The sequence below is a fragment of the Canis lupus genome, chromosome 14 (genome assembly GCF_048164855.1).
Source record: "Canis lupus baileyi chromosome 14, mCanLup2.hap1, whole genome shotgun sequence".
Classification (NCBI taxonomy): domain Eukaryota; kingdom Metazoa; phylum Chordata; class Mammalia; order Carnivora; family Canidae; genus Canis; species Canis lupus.
In genome coordinates, this window is record NC_132851.1 from 48,839,772 (window position 1) to 48,863,210 (window position 23,439).

Sequence of the window (23,439 nt, forward strand, 5' to 3'; positions counted from 1 at the left end):
GAGAATTTAAATGAGGGCAGAAGCATCATTCCACAATTTTCCTACCAGTTAATCAGTGGTTACATAAAGACCAACAGCAAAAAAGTGCTACTCAGTCATCCACATTCTATTTCATATTTGCTGACAGCCATCAGAGTCCTTTCACCATCATGGGTAAGCGTCAGAAACAATTACCGGGCTACCCACGAAGAATTAGTATGATGTCACCTTGACTGCCCTTACCTTTGGAACTGGAAATCAGCGAATAAGGTTTGAGAGCGAGGTCTAGGCTCAAGTAAGGGGTATGAAAATGGTTGAAGCAAGGATCTATGAGTCCCTTGCCACCTCATGTTCTCCTCCTCTATTACCTCCTGCGATTCCATCTGTGAGTATGAAGGTGATGGACAGAGAGCTTGTCCACTGTCCAACCATCACTGTCCTTTCTTCTCATCCTCAGAGAATAAGGAAGCCAAACAGCCTTGGCAAGAAGTGCCATGGGCAAGCTCCACCAGTGCAGAGATTGCCAAGAACGGCCCAGCTCAAGACACAGTTGAGCAGTCTTCCACCCACCGCCTCCTCAGCAAAGAGAGGTGGTACCAAAGAAGAGAGAGGAGGAAGCCTCATAATTAGGAGCCATTCCAATGTTGAAATATGCCCACTGTCACTAACTACCTTGGAGCAGACGCCCAGGGAGAGATTGAGCTGTGTGTGTGTGTGTGTGTGTGTTTCCAGTCTAAGGAGAGAGGCTTCAGAAAACCACTTTGCACTTTGGGGGGTGGGAGACACTTTGGCCCTCAGAAGACAGTTTATCAGACACAATGTAATTGTCTGAAAGTAAGCACTCAAAGTGAGATATGGGAGGAGGGTGGGGCAGAGGGGAGAAGAAAATAGTTGGGGGTAAGAATGCGTTTTGGTAATTGCAGCTTCCTGAATCACACTGATACCAAGCTCTGGGATCATTCTAGGCAGGGCTGCTGAGTAGGGGAAAGAATTGCAGTGGGGACATTGCCCAGAGCAGTGGCTGAGATAGGAGACACGTCCAGGAGTAGATTCTGGAGCCCCCCCTCTCCAGCAAGATGCTGTTTGGGTTTGCACCCTGTGTATTTTTGAGCCTTTGGTGAGTCACTTCAAAGGGGCCCCAATACATGCCTGGTGCACCATTAAATGGTTAAGAGGCAAGGAGCTGGGGAAGGTGGAAGCTGTTTGAGACTTCATGTCTCCAGGCCTCATCTTCAGTAATAGTGAAATAAATAATAATGATTATTTCTGACTGGCAATTCTACTCAGTATTTACTGGAAGAGAATGAAAACACTGATTTGAAGAGCTATATACAGCCTTACGTTCATTGTGACTTTATTTACAATAGCCAAGGCACAGAAGCAAACTGTCTATCGACTAATGAATGAGTAAAGAAGATACAATACATATACAATGGAATATTACTCACCAGTCAAAAAGAATGAAATCTTGCCATTTGCAACAATATGGATGGAACTAGAGGGTATTACGCTAACAGAAATAAGGGACAGACAAATACCATATGATTTCATTTACATGTGGAGTTTAAAGAACAAAGCAAACGAACACACGAAACAGATTTGTAGATTCAGGAAACAAACTGTTGGTTGGGGTTTGGGGGGTGGTTTGGGGGGAGCAGGGGAAACGGGGAATGGTATTAAGAGGTATAAATTTCCACTTTTAAAATAAGTAAGTCACAAGGATGTAACATACAGCAAAGGGGATATCATCAATAATATTGCAATAAGGACAGATAGTAACTAGACTTCTTGTGGGGATCATTTCATAATGTATAAAAACGTTGCATCACTATGATGCACATCTGAAACTAATGTAATAAAAAAATAAGAATCCCTACCTAATAATCTGCTGGGGGGAGGGATAAATAAAATAACATGTGTGAAGCTCTAGCATTAGTGTCTCACATGTAGTAAGAATTCCATTATTGCCAGTAATTATCATTTCACACGGTAACTTATACCGGAGTTATTTGCATATATGCAAGGGACTCCCATTTGATTGTAAATCTCAAAAGGGCAGACACTGAGCATACTCATCTTTGTTTTTGTTTTTTGGTTTTCTTTCAGGAGCTGAAAACCCCTTGGAGGCAAAGACCTTTGCTTATTCCTCTAGATATTTGTTCCTAGCAAAGGGCCTGGCTGTCTCATGGTAAACAACGTAGTAACTACATTTGTTGAATGAATGAATGAATTAGTGCATGAGCAAATGAATGGAGAAATGAAAAACACAGTATAGTGAAGAGAATGGAAACCTGAGAACAGAGGGTGATTCCATATGCCTGTTATTTTTGCTTGAAGTTAATTCTCCGATCTCTGCTGGGATCTTGGCTGACATACATTTACTGGGGTTGACTAGATTATATAATTGCTGTTTTCTGTCTCGCACCACTGTGATTATGACTCAATGAGTGGATACATTTACGGTGCTATGTAAATAATAATTATTTTAATTATGGTTTGACCTGTACAATATATTCTAACAACGTAGCTGACTGTGCATTTGTGTATGTGTACTCTCGAGAGTGGTGGAAAAATCTCCTATTATGAAGGTACAAAGGAATCTCCCCTCCATGCACATGGTAATTTTAGAATTATAACATAGAGAAGTACAATGCCACTGCAATTATAGCAAGTTTGCAGAAAGAAATGGCTTTGAAATAGTATATAATCTAAGTGTGTTGTATTTAGATAATAGAAATTTTAATTTTATTGATGCTATTTTGTTTTCGGTGCCAGGAAAACGGGGGGGATGGCAATTTTTCAGGCCTCCTGTAAGACTACAAAAGTGCCTTCTAGGTTTAAGTGTGATGTAAGCGACACACCTTGTGTAGCATGCTCAGTCAAGTGCCTGGCATGTAGTATGTGCTCAGTAAGTATCAGATGTCGTTATCTGGCAACACCATATACGTAAGTAAGCATTTGATGTCAGTGATGCGTTGTATGCATTTTAAGAATGATCTCCAAGAGGAACTCAAATTTGACCCACGTGGTACCTGGTAGACCTTGATCAACCATAGCAAACGTTATTTTTGGCACTTGAAATGCACAAGGGACCATTTTAGACTCCTGATAGAGTGGAGAAAAGTTGGGGCCTGAGGGGAGGACACAAAGATGAATATCATAGGTACCTGCTTCTAAGGAATTTAAAATGGGATGAAAGAGGCAAAATGTTCATCAGATAATAACAGAACCCTAACTGAGCACTTACTACATGTCTGGCGGTACCTAGGAACTCTTACAATCTTCACACAGATGACATCAGTTGAGTAAGATGTCACAGACAGCAAGCACCTGACAAGATTCCAATCTGGGCTGTCTGACCCCAGTCCACACTCCTGACTCCTCCCTTAGATTGCCCCTGCTAAGGGTGTGCACATAGCAGGCACACAAGTGTAATCTTCAGAAAGGGGTAAGAAAACCCCTATAGGAACATTCCAGCCAAGAGATTGAGAAGGTGTCTCTGAGGACCGGCTTTGAGTTGAATTTTGAAACACAGGGGAAGGGAATATCAAGCAAGAGAGAATAGCGTCCTAGAGTCTCTGACAGTCCCCACCACACCCTGCAATTCTGGAGTCAATTCCTCCACTGGACTCCTACATCAACTACAGTCCCCTGCTGTACCCCACGTAGTACATTTGACTGCAATGGCCCCCATTAAATGTACATGCTGGAAATCTCTGTATCCTGAGCACCTAGGAGACCCTCCAGGGTTTTACTGCTGTGATCTACACCCCACTTCTCTTTTCCTGAAGTTAGATATTTTACATAACAAAATGACATTTGATTTTGCATACCACGTGCCCCCACAGAAACGCACATTTGTAGGGCATGAAGTTACGTTGACCACAAAGCTCGTTACTGGACAGAGTCTTGTGGCTAAATCAGTAGGATTACTGGAGCCAAAGTAAACCTTTTAAATGCATATGTCATGGAGGATGAATGCCTTCCAATTATCTGGAAGTTAATAGGGCATTTTAGATGAAAACGACAATAAATCCTACTTTTGTTCTCATCTGTATTTTTCTATCCTACTCACACACAGAGACTCTCTAGGCCAGTAGGAAAGATACAGCAGCAGTTGTCAAGTGGGTGCTATTTGATGGAATAGACAACAGAGGAAAATCAGGTTAGCACAAGGGGGGGCTGAACATATTTAAGAAATGCACAAAATTCACAAAATTACCAGCTTATAATAATTAATGCATTCTTAAAATTCTTGCCAGAAACATTACTTTTCACATTATCAAGTTCCGTCCAAATTGTTATTGAAATGGTGGACTATTTGAAGCATATTCTTTCTCACTCTAAAGTCATAGGCTTTAGGATCCGAGCCAGCTGACCCCAACACCTACATCACCCCCTAGGAATGATTTAGGGCCTCAGAAAAGGGCAATCCTCTTGGAGGACATTAGAGTGCTTCCTGGGGATATAGAAGGTGACTTGATTATTAAAAAATTCATTTCCTAAGGGTGCCTGGATGGCTCAGTCAGTTGGGCATCTGCCTTCGACTTAGGTCATGGTCTCAGGGTCCTGGGAACCAACCTCTCATTGGGCTCTCTGCTCAGCAGGGAGTCTGCTTCTCCTTCTCTCTCTGTGCTTATGCTCTCTCTCTCTTTCTCTCTCTAACAAATAAATAAAATCTTCAAAAAAAAATTCATTTCCTGGAATACTCAGACCTTCCCCCAGGAACTACAACATTTCTTCCTTCAGAAAACCTCTTTGGGGGATCCCTGGGTGGCGCAGCGGTTTGGCGTCTGCCTTTGGCCCATGGCGTGATCCTGGAGACCCGGGATCGAATCCCACATCAGGCTCCCAGTGCATGGAGCCTGCTTCTCCCTCTGCCTGTGTCTCTGTCTCTCTCTCTCTGTGATTATCATAAATAAATAAAAATTAAAATAAAAAAAAAAAAAAAAAAAAAAAAGAAAACCTCTTTGGATTAACTATGATTCTGCTTTTTTCCCCAGAGAGTCCTTGCTCATAGACAAGCTCTGGGCTTCTTGTCTAAGCTGCTGCTTCATCCCTTAGGTTCTCGGTCTGTCCACTTCTGGCCAAGTGTTTTCCAGGTACCTAGGTAGAGAAACAAACAGAAGAAGAAAAAAAGAAAGAAAGAGAAATATGTAACCACAAACTGTGATAAAGTGCTGTGGGATTAGTTCCGTGAAGGGAAGTACAGGAGGGAGTGATTAGGGTTCTCCTCAGGACAGACTTAGCATATGTTAAGTTGTTAAGAGATAGGAAGGGTGGGAGAGAGGGTGGGACAGAAGGAACTTTTCCCAGGCTAAGGAAGAGGTGTGTGCAGGTCCAGAGGTGGGAAAGAGCTTGACAGATTTTCCAACCAGTGTAGAAAGAGGAAGAGAGTGATAAAGGGTGACATTGGAGGGCTAGGCAGGGCCACCTTTAATAGTCTGGATTTTGTTTTAAATTCATCTATAAGTCATTGAAGGTCATTAAGTAGGAAGGACATTGATCAGACTTATGAAAGCACACTGTCCATGACAAGGACTAAAATTAAAAAGATAGAGCGCCTGGGTGGCTTAGTCAGTTAATCATCTGCCTTGAGCTAAGGTCATGATCCTGGGGTCCTGGGATGGATCCCCACGTTGGGGGGGAGGGTCCCTGCTCAGTAGGGAGTCTGCTTCTTCCTCTCCCTCTGCCCTTCCCGCCCTCTTGGGTTCTCTCTCAAATAAATAAAATATTTAAAATAAGTAAATAGACAAAGAGTTGGCAAAGATACAAAGCAAATGGAACATTCACACGTTGTTAATGAGAGCATAAATTGGTACAATTACTTGGGAAATTGGCAGTATGTACTAAAGCGTGCACATTGCATGACCCAGCAACTCCACTCCTAGGTATATTGCCAACAGAAGTGCATTCACAGGCTCACCAAAAGACAGGCATCAGGATGTTTATAGCAGTATTATTCTTGATCGCTAAAAGCTGGAAACTATTCACGTATCCAACAACAATAGAATGGTCAAATAAATTGTGAATTCATACAATGGACTACTTCCCAGAAATTAGAATAAACAAACTGCAATTACAGGCAACACGTGGATGAATTTCATGAACAAAATGCTGACTGGAAGGAGTCAGACACAGAAGAGTACACCCTGTGTGATGCTATTTATCTATGATTCATATTGAATCTATGATTCAATGATAAAACTTTAAAGCAGGCAAATACCAATCTACGATGTTGGAAATTAGGACACTGGGTAACCTTGGAAGAGGCTCTTGTAGAAATGGCATGAGAAGATGTCTGGGATACTGGTCATGAGTGTGTTCATTGTACATAAAATCACTGAATTATACACTATAGTTTGTGTTCTTTTTGTATATATGTTATATTTCAACAATATCTATTTGACTTACATAAAAAGTATGTCTACATTTTAGAACGAGCACCCTGAGTGCTGTGTGGAGAATGATTGACAGTTGGCAAGAGTAGATGTAAAGAAGCAACTGGAAGGTGACTCCCGGTGAGAGGAACCTCTTGGCACCAGGGGGATTGGCACAGAGGAGAGGGAGAGGAAGGGATAGATTTTAAATTTTCCTGGGAGGTAAAATCAATGAAACTTGTTAATGGCCTGAATATGGGGGGTTAGGGAGAAGGAAGAACAAAGAAGACATCTAGATGTGGGGCTTGGGGACTGAGAAGATGATGGCATCATTACCTGAGATGGAAAAGACGGGGGGCAAATCCATAGTTTGTAAATCAAGGCTTCCTAGCAGCTCCATTGGTACAAGGTTGATCTCAGGGGAAGTGGAGAAGGTCAAAATGACTCAGAACACCTACAGCCTTGCCAGACCTGAGATAGAGTCTGTGGACAGAAAAAGAGGGGACATTCTTATTCAGAATGAGAACATTCCTTCCTAGGATTTTGCTGTCTCCAACTGCTCCCCACTCTCTTAGCTCTGGATCTTATAAGGCAACCTCTGCCACCAGGAAGGCAACAAAGATATCCTATTCTTTTTTTTCACCAGAAAGTAGAAAGTTCCCATCTCCTCCCCTTAGGTCATAGATAGCTGCCATTAAAGACTTTTTCTAGGAATAAAAGGAAAGGAAGCCAAATACGAACCAGAGAATGCGAAGAGAGGAGGAAAGTAGGAGTGCGTTCTGAGTTGTCTAGGGTCTGACCCAAACAATGGGGCACTGAGAGCCTGTAATGCTGAAGCTGCTGGACGCAGGCAGAGGTGTCACATCAGGGCGAGGCTGGGGAGGCAGCCAGGACCCTTTATGGTGGGCTTACAGGCTGTGCCAAGGGTTCTGGAACTTGATCTTTTTGGAGTTGGGGTTAGCAGTTGGGGGGCTGTGATCAGTCTGGAGGAGAGATACTGAGGACTTGAAATTGGGTGCTGGAGGCAAGAAGGGAGGAAAGGAAGAGGTGGGGCCAAGAAGATTGGAAGATCAATCTGAAGGTCTTAGGGAGGGACGCCTGGGGGGCTCAGCGGTTGAGCATCTGCCTTCAGCTCAGGGCATGATCCTGGGCCGGGATAGAGTCATGGAGCCTGCTTCTCCCTCTGCCTGTGTCTCTGCTTCTCTCTCTCTCTCTCTCTCTGTCTCTCTCTCTCTCTCTCTCTCACGAATAAATAAATAAAATCTTAAAAAAAAATGAAGGTCTTAGGGATTGAACAGATTCAGATGGGGAAGGAGAGGGCTAGTCAAGGATAATGCCCACGTGTGAGATACCCTCAGGACTGTGATGTCAACAAGTGAAAGAATACAGGATGGGATCTGGTTTAGAGGAGTGGCTTGAGATGGATCAGTTGAATCCTGACCTGGTCACAGCCTAAATCTTGCTTCCTACAAAAATCCCCATTGTTCCCATTGGGTCCAAGGGCCATTCCCAGGCGCTGAGTGACTGGTTGGCTGCATTTGTTCATATGCTAATGTTTGCTTCTTAACAAATAGATTTTAAACTTCTGGGAAATAGCTATTTCTTGTCATTTCTACAGTGTCTCTTCCTGGCCACCTAGCACCCAGCCTTGCACGTATTTAACGTGCCTTTTGAATTTTGTGGCATTTATATAGCGTGAACAATAGTCCTAGGAAAAAAGGCATAGGAAACGTGAAAACCTACCCCACTCAGATTACAGGAGGAAAAACACACATTTTACTTCTGAGTTCCTTGATCCGCAACTCTAACCCCATTATCCTAACTGCAAAGAGCATGATGGTCGGGGGGAGATCATTGCTGGGGGCCAGGAGGGCACCCAGTCTCCCCCCGCACCTGAGAATGATGGCTTGTCCAAGTCAGTATCTGTCCTATCCGCTGTCTGCGTCGCTGCCCTTACGCTCATGGCTGTGAGGGACACCGGATGAGCTTGCACATCCAGAAACACTCTTGGAAGGTGTCGAATGGCATAGGAGTATGAGCTCGTGGAAAATGGAAGAGAAAAACTGAAATTAATGGAGTGACCTGTACTTCCAGGGGTCGGTCCGGATTCAAAAGTATCCAAATAATTGCAATGTCTTTCATGTGTCCTTCAGGTCATATGTAGACATGACTGGCCTTTGTCCTCTGGATGGTAGGAAGTGACAGTGACATGAGGATGAGCTCTCTGTCACAGCTTAGAATGATTCTTACGATGGTCAGGGAGAGGACCGTGCATATGAACCAAGTGTCGTGGCAACTCTGCGCTCAAAGACCAAGTATTAAGCAGCATCCAGCAGACAAGCTCCTCCCCGGTCGACCAGGTGGGGTGGGAGCAGGGAACTCTTGAACAGCCAATTCCACTTTCTCAGATTTTATTGGTGGCTTGAGGGAAAGCAGACAACACTCGGGCAGATAAGATAGATAACCACTATCTGAAGTGTGAGTCTGCAGTTTTAGATCGTCTTTTATTTGGAAATACATTCAATCTCATTTCAATGCCAGCACAAAACTTAAAAGATTCAACTCCACAGTCATAGACAAATTATTATTTTTTTTAAGATTGTCTTTCTTATTTATTTGAGAGCGAGAGCGTGCACACTCACACATGCATGAGCAGGGGTTGGGGCAGGGGCAGAGGCAGAGGGAGAAGCAGACTCCCAGCTGAGCAGGGAGCCAGATGTCCTGGGCTCTATTCCAGGACCCTGAGATTATGACCCGAGCTGAAGGCAGACGCTTAACAGGCTGAGCCACCCAGGCGCCTCAGACAAATCATTTTTTAAGTGTGGAGAATAAACATATAATGTGAAATTTTTACCTGCAATAATAAAGTAGTTCAGTAGGCTAGGTATTAGGTTACACCACATGAATTGCTGATGCTTACCCTGCTTGAGACCTACAGCAACAGCAGTTGCATGTGCCAGAGTTGTCAAGGGGACTCCAGATTCCGTCACTGGAAAATTCAGATGGCTCACGCGGATCTTGGACAGAATTTATATATAAGTTATTCTTCACCTTTTGCATGGCTGACAGTCTGGTGTGTCTCTGATTATCACAAGTTATACTGAAACGTGTCTTAAGTAGGCTTTTGTGTGTTTTTACAAATAAAACCACGCAATCGCACCCTTATTTAGCAGAAAATGGGATTGCAGTAGAGAATTAAATGCAGAGACTGGAAGTCATCATAATCTTGCCTGAATCCGACTAAAATGGAAAGAAGTGTTGGATCTCAATTATCAAAATTCTTCTGAAAGATGTAAGCTGTGTCAGTCGAGTGTTATCTGTATCTGTCGTAACACGACCTAGCCATAAAAGCATGCGTGTTTTAGTTGGATAAATCGCTCTGGCTCAATCGGCGTTACTGTTCCCCAGTGGAATAACACGGCTAACCAACAGGAATAATATCAGGTTGTTCACAGGGCTGCCATAGAAAACCATTTGATAAGAAATATTTTCCATGATGCCTGCCCGTTTTGGAGGGGGGATTTCCATAGGAGAATCTGAGAAAATTCAATCTGGTAGCTCCACAGTGCAGGCCCGGCTGTCAAAATACTGGTTTTATGGTAATGAATGCCAAGTGTGCCGTGGTATTCCTTGCCAACAGGTAAAATTTATGTTGTAATGTTTGAGAATTCCAATGATCAATGCAGACTAAACGTTAGGATGCCCTGTTATTTGCTATGGGAGCCAATTCTAGGCATTTTTTTTTTTTTTAGAGATTTTATTTGTTTATTCATGAGAGACACAGGGTAGGGGGGCAGAGACACAGGCAGAGGGAGAAGCAGGCTCCATGCAGGGAGCCTGACGTGGGACTCGATCCTGGGTCTCCAGGATCACACCTGGGGTCAAAGGCAGGTGCTAAACCGCTGAGCCATCCAGGGAATCCCCAATTCTAGGCATTTTGATGTGAGTTGAATTTCAGTTCAGGTCCTGAGCGATCTCTGTGAAGTCCCTGCCTGGGGGCCTTGAAAACTTCTCTAGAGTAGCCCACAGAGGCAAGGGCTATCGCCCCTGATGTTGGTGGACAGCATGACCTCCTCTGTCTCCACTCTGGCCTCTGCGCCTTTGCTTAAACCCTTCCCTCTGCAAGGACCCCATCTCTCCCCTTTCTACCGTGGGTAGTCTACTCATCATGCTCAGGTCTTAGCTCAGACACTGCCCCCACAAAGTGCTCCCCAACCTGTGAGGTTGGATAAAACGCCCTGATCCTGTGCTTTCAGGGCTTTATGTTTCTGCCTCTACGTTCTCACCTATCACCAGACTTTTCTTGTGGACATGACCCAGCACAGAGCCTGACGTCTGGTGGGGGGTTGGCAACTGGCTGTATCTCCTTAGTGGTTTAGTTTTAATTGCATCATGCACCCTCCTCCCCTCCCCCTTGCCCTGACACACAAACCTGAGTGCTGTGAGGATGTCTCCAGGCAGGGTCAGACATTCAAGGCGAAGCTCAAGCCTACCCAGGGCTGCACTGGAACTGAACCCGTTTCTAGGGGTGCAACGGGAGTCTTAGGAAAGGGAGAGACCCTGACTTGGTTCCTCTCCAAGAACAGTTGGGCTTCTTTTTACACACAAATGTTGACTTGCTGAGTGGACTTAGATCCTGAGCTGGCCTCTTGCGTCCTCTAGTGGTTCAAAGTCACAGCCCGGCACAGGGAGAACTCCAGGACAGCTCAGAGGTTTTTATTCTTTCTTTAATCCGAGTTAACCATTTATTTAGACATCTCCCAGGCAGTGAAGTCATTTCATAAATACACTTGGGGAGCAACACAATAATTAACCACATTCACACACAATGAGGAACTTGGGATATCTTGTGGAATCCTTGAAGGGCCCTGAGTTCTTTATTTTGTAGTGCAAACTCTTAATCGGCTTTCTGGGCCCAGTGGATAACTGAAAACGTGCTTTAATCAAAGGCAATCGTTCTGTCATTGTCGGCCTGTGAAACATTAGCTCGGGGAGCTGGATGACAGCACGCCTTCCTCTTATCTCCCTGAGACTGCTCCACCCCAAGGACCAGATCTGGTGTTGTCTTGGTTATATTCAAATTTTATGATAGGCAATCTCAAGGGAACCCAAGTGTCTCCTTCGAACAAGGACAATCCCTTAGATGAGCGTGTTCGATCATTCTGTGGTTCAATATCAGAACGTTACTGTTCCTTGGGGGGCACTAGAAACTGTCATTTCCAGAAACAGGAGGGTACGCTTTGCTATCTTTGCAACTGCCCCAAACCCATACTTCTTGCGGGACCTAACTTTTTGAATGTCTTAAAATATAAAAGCCGAATGGGGGCGTGTGGGTGACTCAGTTAGGCGTCTGCCTTCGGCTCAGGTCATGTTCCCAGGGTCCTGGGATCGAGCCCCACATTGGGCTCCCTGCACAGCAGGGAGTCTGCTTCTCCCTCTCCCTCTGCTTGTGCTCTCTCTCTCTTTTTCTGTCAAATAAATAAAATCTCTTTAAAATGTAGCAGAATATAGCTACTTTCCTCAGAATTGCTCACAGCTTTAAATATCACCTCCTCAGAGGACTATTCCTTGAGGATTTGGAGCAGCTCTGGCTTCCTGTGATAGCCTCCCGCATCACTGGATGATGGAGGAGCACTTGTCACATGTGCCATTTAACCAGGGCCTGGGTTTGCTTTCCTTTGGTCTCCCCCTGCCCCCCGAAGCTGAGGCCCATAGTGCAGAGGTCTTGTTTGTTCCTCTATGACAGCATCCCTGAGTCTAGCACAATGCCTGGCACAGGGGGTGTCAGATAAACACTTGTCAACTGACCAACAGAATCCAGAGAGGTAAAAGCTAAGGGGAGGCTGATTTTGCTCCTTAGTTTAGGTCAATGAGGACCCCCTTCACTCGAATTCTGAGCGGAAAGAATTTATGCTGCAAGACTCAGTGATAGCTGAGTTGCGGGGTTGAGGTCAGCCCCCAGATGCCACATCTGCAGCTGCAGATGGAAGGCAGGGAGAGGAGAGACCTCCTGAAGCTTGCTTCAATGGGCCGGCAGAGGGGCCAGGTGGTAGTTGCCCTAACCTCCCTGCATGTTTACTTTCAGGAAGCTTCTATTACCTGGAAATATGGGCATAAAGTTCAGATTTCTGAAAGCGTATCTGTAGAGTCCTAAAAATCAAACAGGAATGGAAATATGTTGAGGACCTGGAGGCAGCAAAGAGAGAGGGCCAGAAGTGTGCAGACTGTGAGACTATCCTGAAGGGTAAGAGCAAGAATGTAATGAAAAATGAAAATAGGAGACCAGGAGAAAGGATGGGGGAAAGGGAGCTAATTCATACCCTGTCTCTTTGAGAGTCTCCTTTTCATTACTGACTATGCAGAGACAAATAAAGTTGAATAAGCACCATGCCTGAATTGAACGTTGTAGCACGCACACACACACACACACACACATTTGTGCTCAGATTCCCCCCCTTTTTAAAAAGATTTTATTTATTTTTGAAAGAGAGCGCATGAGCAGAGGGAAGGGGAAGGCAAGGGGTAGGGGGAGGAGCAGACTCCCTGCTGAGCAAGGAGCCCCATGTAGGACTCAATCCCAGGACCCTGAGATCATGACCTGAGCCAAAGGCAGGTGCTTAACCGGCTGAGCCACCCAGGCGCCCAGGAATACTGTCCATGTGAGCAGGGCAGCAGGGAGACATCCAAGCCTTGGTGGGCTTGATGGGGATGTCATGCAGCTGTGATGTGTTTCTGCTCTTCTATCCCCAGTTTTCATTTTGGGGCAAAGGTGATTGTGTTTGAAGTTAGAATGGACAAATACGTTCTGATTTTGTTAGCACCAAGCTGGGCTGGCAAGAACAAAAAAATTCAAAATAAGAGACTCCATGAGAATGACTAATGATTTCATTTTTTTCCAACATTTTCAAGAAGACAGTAGGTAGTCTTTCAGGGTGTTTGGAGCTTGGGAGGTCAGGGGGCCTTCCATGTATTCCACCATCGTGCATGGTTTCCATTTTCAAGGTTGCCTCACAGTCTAAGATGGTTGCTGAAGCGCCAGTCATAGGTCTGCTTTCCATCTGGCCAAAAGACCAGGTCAAGAAGGATGTGCACTTTACTATTAAGGACATTTGTTGGCAGCTGCACCCATGACTTCTGCCAATGTCCCATTGACCAGAGCTTTTTCTTTATGACCAGATCTAGCTACAAGAAAGAAAAGTTGTGTCCCAGGAAGAAAAAAAAATCAGAGGCTTAATTACGGGGAGAAGGAAGGGAGAATGATTACTAGGGGACAATATGTAATCTTTGTCACTGAAATCTTACTTTTTTTTTTTTTGTCCCTGAAAGTAAGCCCTGCCTCAATCTTTCCAGTGCATGGGTGCATGGTGAGGGGCCAGGAGTGAGGGGTAGAGAGCTAGCACTAGCGCTTGAGTATCCTTAGGACAAGGATCTGGCTTCAACCCCACTTGGGTCTTTGGGTGATTTGATTCCAAACGCGGATACAAATGTGTATTTAAGAGTGTGAATGACAGAAACAGTAATCTGGTAATAATTAAAGTTCTCATAAAGAATGTGTATCACCACTTGAATTCAAAACTACCCGATATGTCTGGCCACAGTTTATAGTGCTGAGCTTAGATGGTAAGTGTGGACAGCGCTTCACAATTAACTCCCATACAACCCATTGTATGGATTCAGAGATGATACCTGAATATTCAGGAGATAAAGATTCCTGGCTCTTCTTTCTCAGCCTCTTCTCTGTCCCCCGGGGGTGGGGGTGGGGTGGGGGTGGTGGTGGCGCAGAATGCCGCTTTACCCACAATTCTGTCCTGGATTTTCTCCTCGTTTGACTCTTGCCTTCGGAAGCGTTTTCCAACATATCATTTTAAGACCGGGCTCATCATTTTCCTCCCAAACTTTGTGTTCCTTGTGTCCCCCACCTGAGCACCAGCACCAGCGAGGGCCTAAACCTGGGACTCCATTCTCCCCGGGGGCTCCCATTCAGTCGGGAAGGGGAAGGGTGTGCACTCTACTTTCTCCTTTCAGATGCACTTTCTCCCAATCCCCCCCACCCCCGCCCCTGCTGTGAGCCCTGGGGCCATGGAGGCCTCCACCTCAGCCAGTTGAAACCAAGGTGGGAGGCCACCCTGCCTCCTGGCACCTTTCTCTAGGATCTGGCCTAAAATCCAACTCTGCCCCAGTCTTGTCCTTCCTTGAACCAATTGTGGAGCTTCCCTACAATGAAGTCCAGACTCAGCACAGCCTGGAAGGCCCCATGATCTGGCCTCCCTCTTGCTCCCCCCCATCTGGCTCTTTCCATGTTCCAGCCATTCCAAGCTTTTTTTTTCACTTCTGATGACCTTGTGGTCTCTCTCTCTCACCTCCAGGCCCCTGCACAGGAGATTCCACGCCAGCGAGACTGTTCTCTCTCTTAGGTTCAAAAAGATGTCCCTCTCCTCTAAGAAGTCCCCTGCGATGCCCAAGTTGGGTTAGGCTCCTCCTACGTGATCCACATCACTGCACCCCTCTAAAATTTGAGTATAGCACTATGTAGTGCAACTGTATGTTTAACTGATTGATTGTTTAACCCGTCTGTAAACTCTGCAGGCAGGGCTGTATCCTCACCACTTGGCACAGAGTCTTGGGCATCGTAGGTTCAGTAAGGATGCCTTGTATTGAACTGGAGCGCCTCCCAGCCCAGGCTGGAGATCCCAGTTGCACACATTCTGGAAAGTTTGGGAAGGTCCTGTGGCCCACGATTCAAGACTATGCCCGGTGTGCCTTCGCTAGCCATCTTCTTCTTAAGAGTCTCACAAAGCAATGATTGTTGCCCCAGTGGGTGCACTCTCAGTGCTCTGCAGTGAGGCTACAATGGGGGAAACTTGGGTGGCCAGACAAGAATCTTCTAGCCACTTCCCCGAAGGCAAGGACCATATCCATTCTGCTTACTGCCGTATCACTAATGCCCATAGACAGGAGGCTTAATGAATGTTTCTTGACTCAATGAATCACTCTCCAAAGTTGAGAAGAAACTCTGATTGGCACACACCATGAGTTTTTGATGAATTAAAAAATGGCAAAAGAGGGGAAGTCTGGTGGGGGAGGGTAGCCATGCCTGAGGTGCAGGCCTGGGGACACCTTGCCCTACCAGGTGCATCCTCTCAAAGTCAGGGCGTGTGGTACACAGCCCCATAAGACAACCAAGGGGTTCCCTAACTGATCCCTACCCCAAAGTCCACATGCTGAGGCCTCCTCAGCCTTCCTTCTTCCTGGCTCTTGTGTAGCCCCTCTGGCTGGTGAGGCCAGGCAGGTCTTCTCATTTTCAATTCCTTTCTTTACCCTTCCTGGCTCTCCCTCCTCCTGCCCTCTTGCCTGGGGCTCATTTTCTTTTCTTTTCTTTCTTTCTTTTTTTTTTTTAGAAGGGCCTGAGGCTTTGGGGAGTAATCGCTCAGAATCCTGACACCACTGCTCCCATCCTTACTTGAGAATATGAAAGAGAAAGCTAGACTGGCTTTCCCCCAGCACTTGAGGTCTGTCCAAGGGAACTGGAGATGAATGTGACAGTAACAATGTCTGTGGAAAAGCCTGAAGAAGTGAGAAAAGGATACCATTTATTTAGCTCTTTCCTGGGCTTCACATGCCTCATCTCACCTGATCCGCACAACGATCTGGGGATGCAGACATCACATCCGGGGATGCAGACATCACACGCATTCGTGTAGGTGAGGAAACAGAAGCTCAGAAACATGACCTGTCTTGACCAATCAAGCTGTACCTGGCTCCAGGACACGGTGAGGCAGATGGAGGCACTGCTCTATGCAATTTCTTAACCCCTCTGACTTTGCTCACAACCTACAGGGTTGCCTTGGGGATTAAATAACACCCCGATTAAATAATGGGGCCCCTATTCAAATTTATGTGCTATGCTTAACGCAATTGTGGAACACAGGTCCCAGTGGCTTTCCACTTCACAACGCCTCGGCTGGATTTTTTTTTTTTTAAACATCACAGAGCCTTGCTGTACTCCTGGGACTTCCACAGGACAAGGCCCTTTCTTCAGTCAGGCTGACCTACACGCAGCCAGCCCTCCCAAGCCACAGCTGTGTGTTGGAAAGCTGGCTGCTCAGGCCCCTAATAAAGAGCAGACCTCCCAATCTCTTCATTCCCTCTCCTTCCCCTCACGTAGGTTTTCAAATTAAAAGTAACCCAAAGCTAAATCCTTAAGAGAAGGCAAGGGGGGTAAGAGGCCCCAAATTCTGGGAGATGGAGAAAGTTCGGCTCTCTCAAACAGGATCCTGAAAATCCAGACCCAGAGGGAGTGCAGTCCTACCACATTTTTTCCCAATTCTGAGGATTGTGGGCCCACCTGGGCTGGGCCGGGCCCCAAAACAGAGTTCCCAGTCTCTGGTCCTCTGGGAGGTCTGTAAGCAGGCTGCCCGGTTAGGGACCCTAGGAGACCTTGCAGCTCCGTCTCCAGCCACAGGAAACTGCTGCCTACCTCTCCCTGGACACAAGTCCGGGGAAAGAAAGACCCAAGGAACCCAGAAGAGACGCTACCCCCTTAGCTAGCCAGCAGCCGCCAAGGAAGAGGAGGTGTGAGCGGAGTCCTGGACAGAGAACCGTCACCCCAAGTCACACACTTAGCCAGTCCGGACCCCTTTGGAGAACCCTTCCTCCTGCGCTGCCAGGACTTGGGCCTCTGCATCCTGAACGTGCACAGAGGCTCAGAGCAAGTTTCCGAGCCTGGGCTGGGGCAGACCCGCGGCAAGGGCGGAGTCCGCCCCGCTCCCCTGCCCTCTCCGCGGGGACCCCACATCTGGGCGCCACATCCACACGCCTCCTCTGAGCCTTCCCTAGGAAGGTCCCTTTGCGAGGCCCAGGGAGGCGGCTCTTCCAGGCGCAGGCAAGTACGGAAGAGGTGGGGGGGGGGGGGGGGAAGGGGTAGTTAGAGCCGCTTTCTTTCGCCAACCGCCAAACGGTTTGCATTTTCAAATTGTGAAGCTAGAGATGGGCCCCCACCCCATCAACTTCATCTTTGGGGCGGGGGGCAAAAATATCACAAGTTTGTTTCACTGCGACGTGCACAACGAAGGGCTATGGTAACCGCTGCAACCCTAAGTCTTCTAAAGCAAAAGGACCTTCTGAATTCTCCAAGGAAAGCAGAATTGGGGGTGGAGCTGTAGAGCAGGGGAGTAGGGAGAGGAAACAAAAACCCCCAGCTCAGCGGGGAACGCCCACCCCCCCTCGCGAGAGCCAAAGGTGTGTGGCCGGAGCTGGGGCTCAGGGTGCGGAGCAGCGGGGGCCGGCGGGGCGAGCCTTGGAGCAGGCCGGGGTGCAGGAGGGGCGGAGATTTTGTTGTTTTTGGGGGCCGTTTTGGCTTGGGTGTACAGGGCTTGCGGGGCCCGCTCTTTGATGGCTGGCTCAGCTTCAGGGCTTTGATGCCCTTGCATCCACTTTTCTGTCGCCCGCGGGCCTAGACGAGCGAGGCCACCACGCCAGAACCGCCGTGCCCCCTGCGGCTCTCCCCAGACCTCTGGGCGCAGCCCCGAACTCCGGAGTTAGGCCTCCCGCCCTGAGGGTCGCAGCCCCCAAGACTCGCGGTCTGGGGAGGAAAAAAAAAATCCTCCTTTTTAACCCCGTGAGCATTGCTCAAGGGAGAAACGCAAGAGGTTAAGATACGAGGCGGGGTGCGGGCTGGGAGCTCCACGTCGGTGAAAGTCACTCCAGGGCGCGCACGGGTGGCCTGGTCCCCCGCGGTGCCAGGGGCCGGAGCCGGGGGTGGGGGTGGGGGTGCAGGGGGTGGGGGTGGGTGGGTGAAGAAAGGACCTCGCAGTCCCCTTGGCCAGCGGCGCTTCCAGCCCCTGGCCATCCAGGACCACCCAGGACCCCGGGCGCGCAGGGAGCAATCTGGAAAGATCTTAGAACAACAAGGGAAGAGCGCGGCTGCCCCCCCCCACCCCCCGCCCGGGCCCGGCGCGCCGCAGACCCGTCCTCTCCCGAAGGCTCGGACCCGCGGCGGAGGGCGGACGGCAGGATTCAAACCCGCCTATGAGCCGTGGGAGGCGCGGGTGGGTGGTGGCTGCCGGGGCAGGACGGGTGTCGAGGCACGAACCGCCTCTTTCCAGGGCCTCCAGCCCCCAGGTGGCTCCCGACCACTGGGTTTATTTTGCTTTTGCAGGGGAGGCAGATGTTGACCTCGCTCCGTCTTTGCTCGGCCCAGACTCGGCGAAATCGTCCCCCGCCCCCCGCCCCCCAACCATTTGCTTCCCTGCGCCACCCCCCACCGGTGCGCTATCCCGGGAGTCAGCATCCCAGTCCTTTAAACCTTCTGGAATGTCACACATGGAAACCTTTAGCAAATGTTTGTTAATGATCATAACAAAGGCATCATTCAAATTAGGCAGGTAATTACTACCAGAAGGACAACTGGGTGCGCGCTTGCTCATCCATTCTCCATGCTTCCAAGTCGAGAGGAGTTACGACCCGAAGACACCCCCCTCCAGTCCCCCCAGCCCAGCCCAGCCTGCTTTTCAGGCCCCTTTAAGCATCTCTGAAATGAACTGTGAAGTTACCATTTGTGGGCGGGGAGCCCAGTGTTCAGGAGACCCCGGCGCGACTGGGCTGGCAGTTTCCCAGAGCAAAGCAGGCCTTCCTGGGTAGGCTTTCTACCTTGCCTCCTCGTCTTTGGGGTATTTGATATAAAAACTCAGATCTCAGCTTGTCTTTATTAATAGCATGAAAGCCAGCCCCCGCCTTTTCCTATTATTCCGCACGCTGAATTTTTTTTTTTTTTTGGTGGGGGGAGAGGGAGGTGCCGCGCGGGCCGGTTCATTATCTACAAGCATTACGGTATCCTGTTAGCATTCCGAACAAGAGGCTGTTCATATATTTGCCTTCAATGATTTCCTGAAGGAACATGTGGAAGTAATAGTGAGCAGTGCAGTCACCCGGACTGAAGATGCACGAGAGGCGGGCGCGCAGAAGAGCTGGGGTGGGGGGTGGGGTGGGGATGGGGCCCCTGGCCCAGCCCCGGGCGTCTTCCCGAGCCGGACACCCCAGGAGCCCATCCCGGGGCGGCACAGGACCCCACACTTTTCTGTGTGACCCTCCCCTGCCGGCTGCTCCTTGTCCCCCCTGCTGATGCGGGAGGAGCTGACGGCTGTCCGACGTTCCAGGCTCAACCTGGACGCCCTGGCCATTCCGAGAGTGCGGAGGTGGAGAGGGGGTGGGGATCAAAAATGACCCCTTCCACCCCACCGGAGAAGGCGCTCCCCTCCCCCTCCGTCCCTCGCACGCCCCACTCGGCCTCCTAGCCCGGTTCCTGGAGCGTCAGCGCCCCCTTTCCTCCGCGAGCGGAATCGCGCCCTCCCGGTACCGTGTCTCGCCTCGCGCCGTGGGGTGGGGGGGGGGGCGGGCAGAGGATTTGGGGTTCAGCTCAAGCCCTAGGGCGTCGGTAAGCTGCGTGCTCTGTGGCGGGGGGCGGGAGGGGGGTGCGCGGAGGTGCACCTTCCCCGGGACGCCGAGGTGGCCAGGTTGGCCGCAGACGATTCCTCCCAACGCCCAACCCTGAGCCTTATTTCGTGTGCAGGATAGAAGCCAGGGCAACCTCGCCCGGGTCCCCCCGCCCCACCCCATCCCCCCAAAACAAAGACGCGACAAGGTAAGTGGCTCCGAGGGAGTAAAGGTCGTTCTGTCGGGGAACGTTCCAAACCTACGCAGACCCTCGAGTCTTTGCACCTTCTTTCAAACCCGTTTACAAAGCAACACAAAACAAAACCGAAAACAAAGACCATCATCTTCCCACTGGACCCAACAGTTTGCCTGATACCATTAAAAGAGTCAGCGACTACCCGGCACTTTCCCTTAAAAGACCCCCAAGTTGTAAAGACGCAACCGCTTGGGGACCTCTCCGGACGGCCCCCCAACTAACTAGCAGTTTCTACGGAAGGGACATTTCTCGATTCCAGATGTACACTCCTCCCGGGCATTAACTGCAACTTCGCGAGTTGTGTTTCTTTCCAAGAGCATGCAGAGCAATAGGGCAGCGTAGGAGACTATGCCCCTAAATCAGGAGGCCGACTCCTTCTGGAAGTGATGGGCAGTTGGTATTTTCACGGACCTCTTTCCCGGCAGAGCATCAACACCTCCCCCCTTCCACCACCCCCACCCCATCTGGTCTGCTTCTCCCCGCCCCCCCCCCCCAGTTGTTGTCGAAGTCTGGGGGTTGGGGCCGGACCCCCTGATTGCGTAAGAGCGAAGAGCGAAGGCGCAATCTGGATGCGTGGAGGCTCAGAGCGCACGGACTTCGGGAGAAACTTTTATTTTGAAGAGGCCAAGGAGGGGGGCGCTTCATTTCCTGACAGCTATTTACTTAGAGCAAATGATTAGTTTTAGAAGGATGGACTATAACATTGAATCAATTACAAAACGCGGTTTTTGAGCGCATTACAGTTGGAGCTAGAGAGAGAAAAACAGAGAAGGGGACTACAGGAGAGAGGACTGGAAGCCGTGGACACTTTTTGCTCCCTATGTAGGATTTTCATTACGAATTGACATAGGAGGAGAAGGTAAGAAAGGAGAAAAAAATAATGATTTTTTTTGTTTCTAAGAGAAGTCCTTGATCAGGCAGGCCCCTTTGGGCTGGAAGTGAAGGAACTTCACTCAAACTTTGGGCGATGAGAAAAAAAAAAAAAAAGGAGTGGAATTCCAGCTGTGTGTCCAGAGAGTCATTTATTTTGAATAAACTTCACTTGGAGGAAAGATAACCATAGAGTTAGAAAGTCTAGGGATTAAAAAAAAAAAAAGAAAAAAAGAAAAGAAAAGAAAAAGCACACATTTTCCAGGCCTATTTTTAAAAGCAGTGTTTTTCTAACAAGTCCATAGCCTCCCGAAGAAATTTGTTTTAGGCTTACATTTTTGAGGTTTCTTTTTGGGGCTGGGGGGGGGGGTGGTATTCGTGTATACCGGGACGGGCACCAAGTAATGCTGGGAGTGGGGGCAGAGGTGTTTGCCCTCTTCTTGGCAGTAGGTCCTGGAAGGCGACAGGTTTTTAATGAGTATTTTCATTCCTCGCCCGCGGTTTGGCGGGACAGCGCTGCAGCCGGCGGTGTGGAGCGCGGCGGGGGCCCTGGGTGGGGGGTGGGGTGGGGGGAGCGGGGCGCCGAGTGGGGCGCGCGCCGGGCGGCGAGGAGGGGAGGCGTGAAGGGCTCGGCTGGAGCGGGGCCGGACCTGGGGTGCCAGCCGGGGGCGCTTGGCGCCGGCCGAGGGCGCGTAATTACTGGACGGCGCAGCGCCGGGTGCGAGCCGGGGCCAGACACAGCACCGCGGCGGCGGCTGCGAGGCGCGCGGAGGGGGCGCGGGCGTGGGCGAGGGGTGGGGGGGGGACACCCCGGCGGGGTGCGTGCCGGATCCGCGGGGCGGGAGCGCGAGCGGGCGCCGGTCCCGCAGCGCGCGGGGGTCGTGCGCCCCTGTGCGGGGGCGCGGGCGGCGGGCGGGCGGTCTGGAGTAATGACAAACACATTTGGCCCCGAGTGAAGGAGTCGTCGTCGCCTCGCATTCCAGCGAGTGGGATTTGAGGAATTTCGAACCGCGCTCCGAGGGGCCCTCATTGTGCGCTGGGGTCCCCACCTCCACTCCTCTCCGCGCGCGCCCCCTTTCCTCGGTGGAATCGTTTTGGTTTTTTGCTTTTTTTTTTTTTTTCTTACACCCCCGCCCTCCCCTTTGCAAAGTCCGGGACTCCTCTGCTGCCCGGTCCCGGCCACAGGAAGGAAAGAAGGAAGATCGCCAGGAAAGTGTAGAACTTCTCTTGGGGGAAGTTAGGGACGCCTCGGAACGGAGAAACTGGGTCCCTAGGTAAGAGGAAGATGGTAGGCGAACCGTGCTCCCCACCTCCCGCCGGGCACCTGAGCCCAGGTCCGCACCCCCCCCGCTCGCGTGTCCCTTTCCTCGCGGGGATGCGTGGCACTCGCCGCCCGCGCTCGCCCTGCGCTGCTGGGGCCGCAGTGCCCGGGTCTGCCCCACTCTCTGCGCCGGCCTCCTGGGCGGCTTGGGGGGGGGGGTCCCCTCCTCGCGCCCCTCCCTCCTTCTCCGACCATCCCCGTGGAAATCGGCTTTTGCTCGTGAGATTAACTTCTCCCCCGGCAGCGCCGGGGTGGGGGGACCGGCGGCGTCCACTTGGCTCGGAAGCAACTGGGCTCAGCGGTCCTGGTCGGAAAGGGTCGCAGCCGGCTGGGAGCCAGAGGGACCCGAGGACGGCCGCCCTAGGGGCCGGGGGCCGGGGGCGGGGGCCGGGCCGCCGGGCCAGGTGTGCGGGAGCTGCAGCGTCCTGGCCAAGCCCTCGGAGCGGGAGAGGCGCTGGCTGCCTGTGGGTTGGCCGCGCGCCCTTCCAGCGGCCGGAGCGCCGGTCCCTCTCCCCGCTTCCCTAACCCTGCGAAGACCTCGGGCTTGCAGAGCGGGCGCCTGGGAGGGCCGGCCGCTCCCTCCACCTCCCAGGGTGAGGCCGACCCGCGCCGAGCGGGAGCCTGGATGGCCTTTAGCGGGTCCGGACTGCCCCGAGCCCGGCCCAGCTGCCTGGAAAAGCCCCGGGCTGCGCCCTGTGGGAAATGGCTTTTTGGCTCCGCAGCCGAATTGCTCAACGTTTTGGAGCGACTCGTCTCGCCGCAGTCGCTCCCGAGCAGAACTAAGGCAGCTTTTTTAGGGCCGGGGACATCCGGGGCACACGGGCACGACAGCCAGGCGCAGGGCTCCCGGGACCCACACCCCCGAGCGCGGCGCGCGTCCGGGCTGCTGGAGGGAGGGACAGGCGCTGCCGGCTGGCGCGCCTCGCCCGCACCCCTGGTGGCTCTGGTTTTAACACCCCCCACCCCTTTCCCTGCGTCTGACCCGCTCCCACTCGGACCCTGGCGCCTGTGCTTCGCATCCCTTCCCAGTTTTCCTTTCCTCCTTCCACTATCTTGGTTTTCCTCCTTCCACTCTCCGCCTGCCTCGCTCCCCGCCAGGCGAGGGCCCGTCCTTTCTCGCCTTGACACCCCGCGCTGTCCCTGCTCCGAGGCTCCCACACAGTCTGGTTTTTGGTTCGACCCAAGCGTAGCTCGAGTGAGTC

At 50.4% G+C, this 23,439-nt stretch overlaps 1 protein-coding gene and 1 long non-coding RNA gene across 3 annotated transcripts in view; one reads left to right on the plus strand and one right to left on the minus strand.

Annotated features, from left to right (window-relative positions):
• Nucleotides 1–1,358: 1,358 nt before the first annotated feature.
• On the minus strand, nucleotides 1,359–19,055 carry LOC140603475 (uncharacterized). The gene is made up of 3 exons (XR_012006454.1): nucleotides 18,911–19,055; nucleotides 6,696–6,842; nucleotides 1,359–5,085 (listed from the first exon to the last, which is right to left on the minus strand). It is a non-coding gene; the product is annotated as an uncharacterized lncRNA (long non-coding RNA).
• A 1,676-nt stretch (nucleotides 19,056–20,731) lies between these two features.
• Nucleotides 20,732–23,439, plus strand: part of PDGFRA (platelet derived growth factor receptor alpha) — a 46,013-nt gene continuing 43,305 nt past the window's right edge. Inside the window, exon 1 of one of the 2 annotated variants that reach the window (XM_072775080.1) lies at nucleotides 20,732–20,905. The gene's annotated coding sequence lies outside the window, so the exon portion shown is untranslated. Of the gene's footprint in view, nucleotides 20,906–21,911; nucleotides 22,191–23,439 lie in introns of those variants that run through there. The other variant, XM_072775082.1, reaches the window with a different exon arrangement.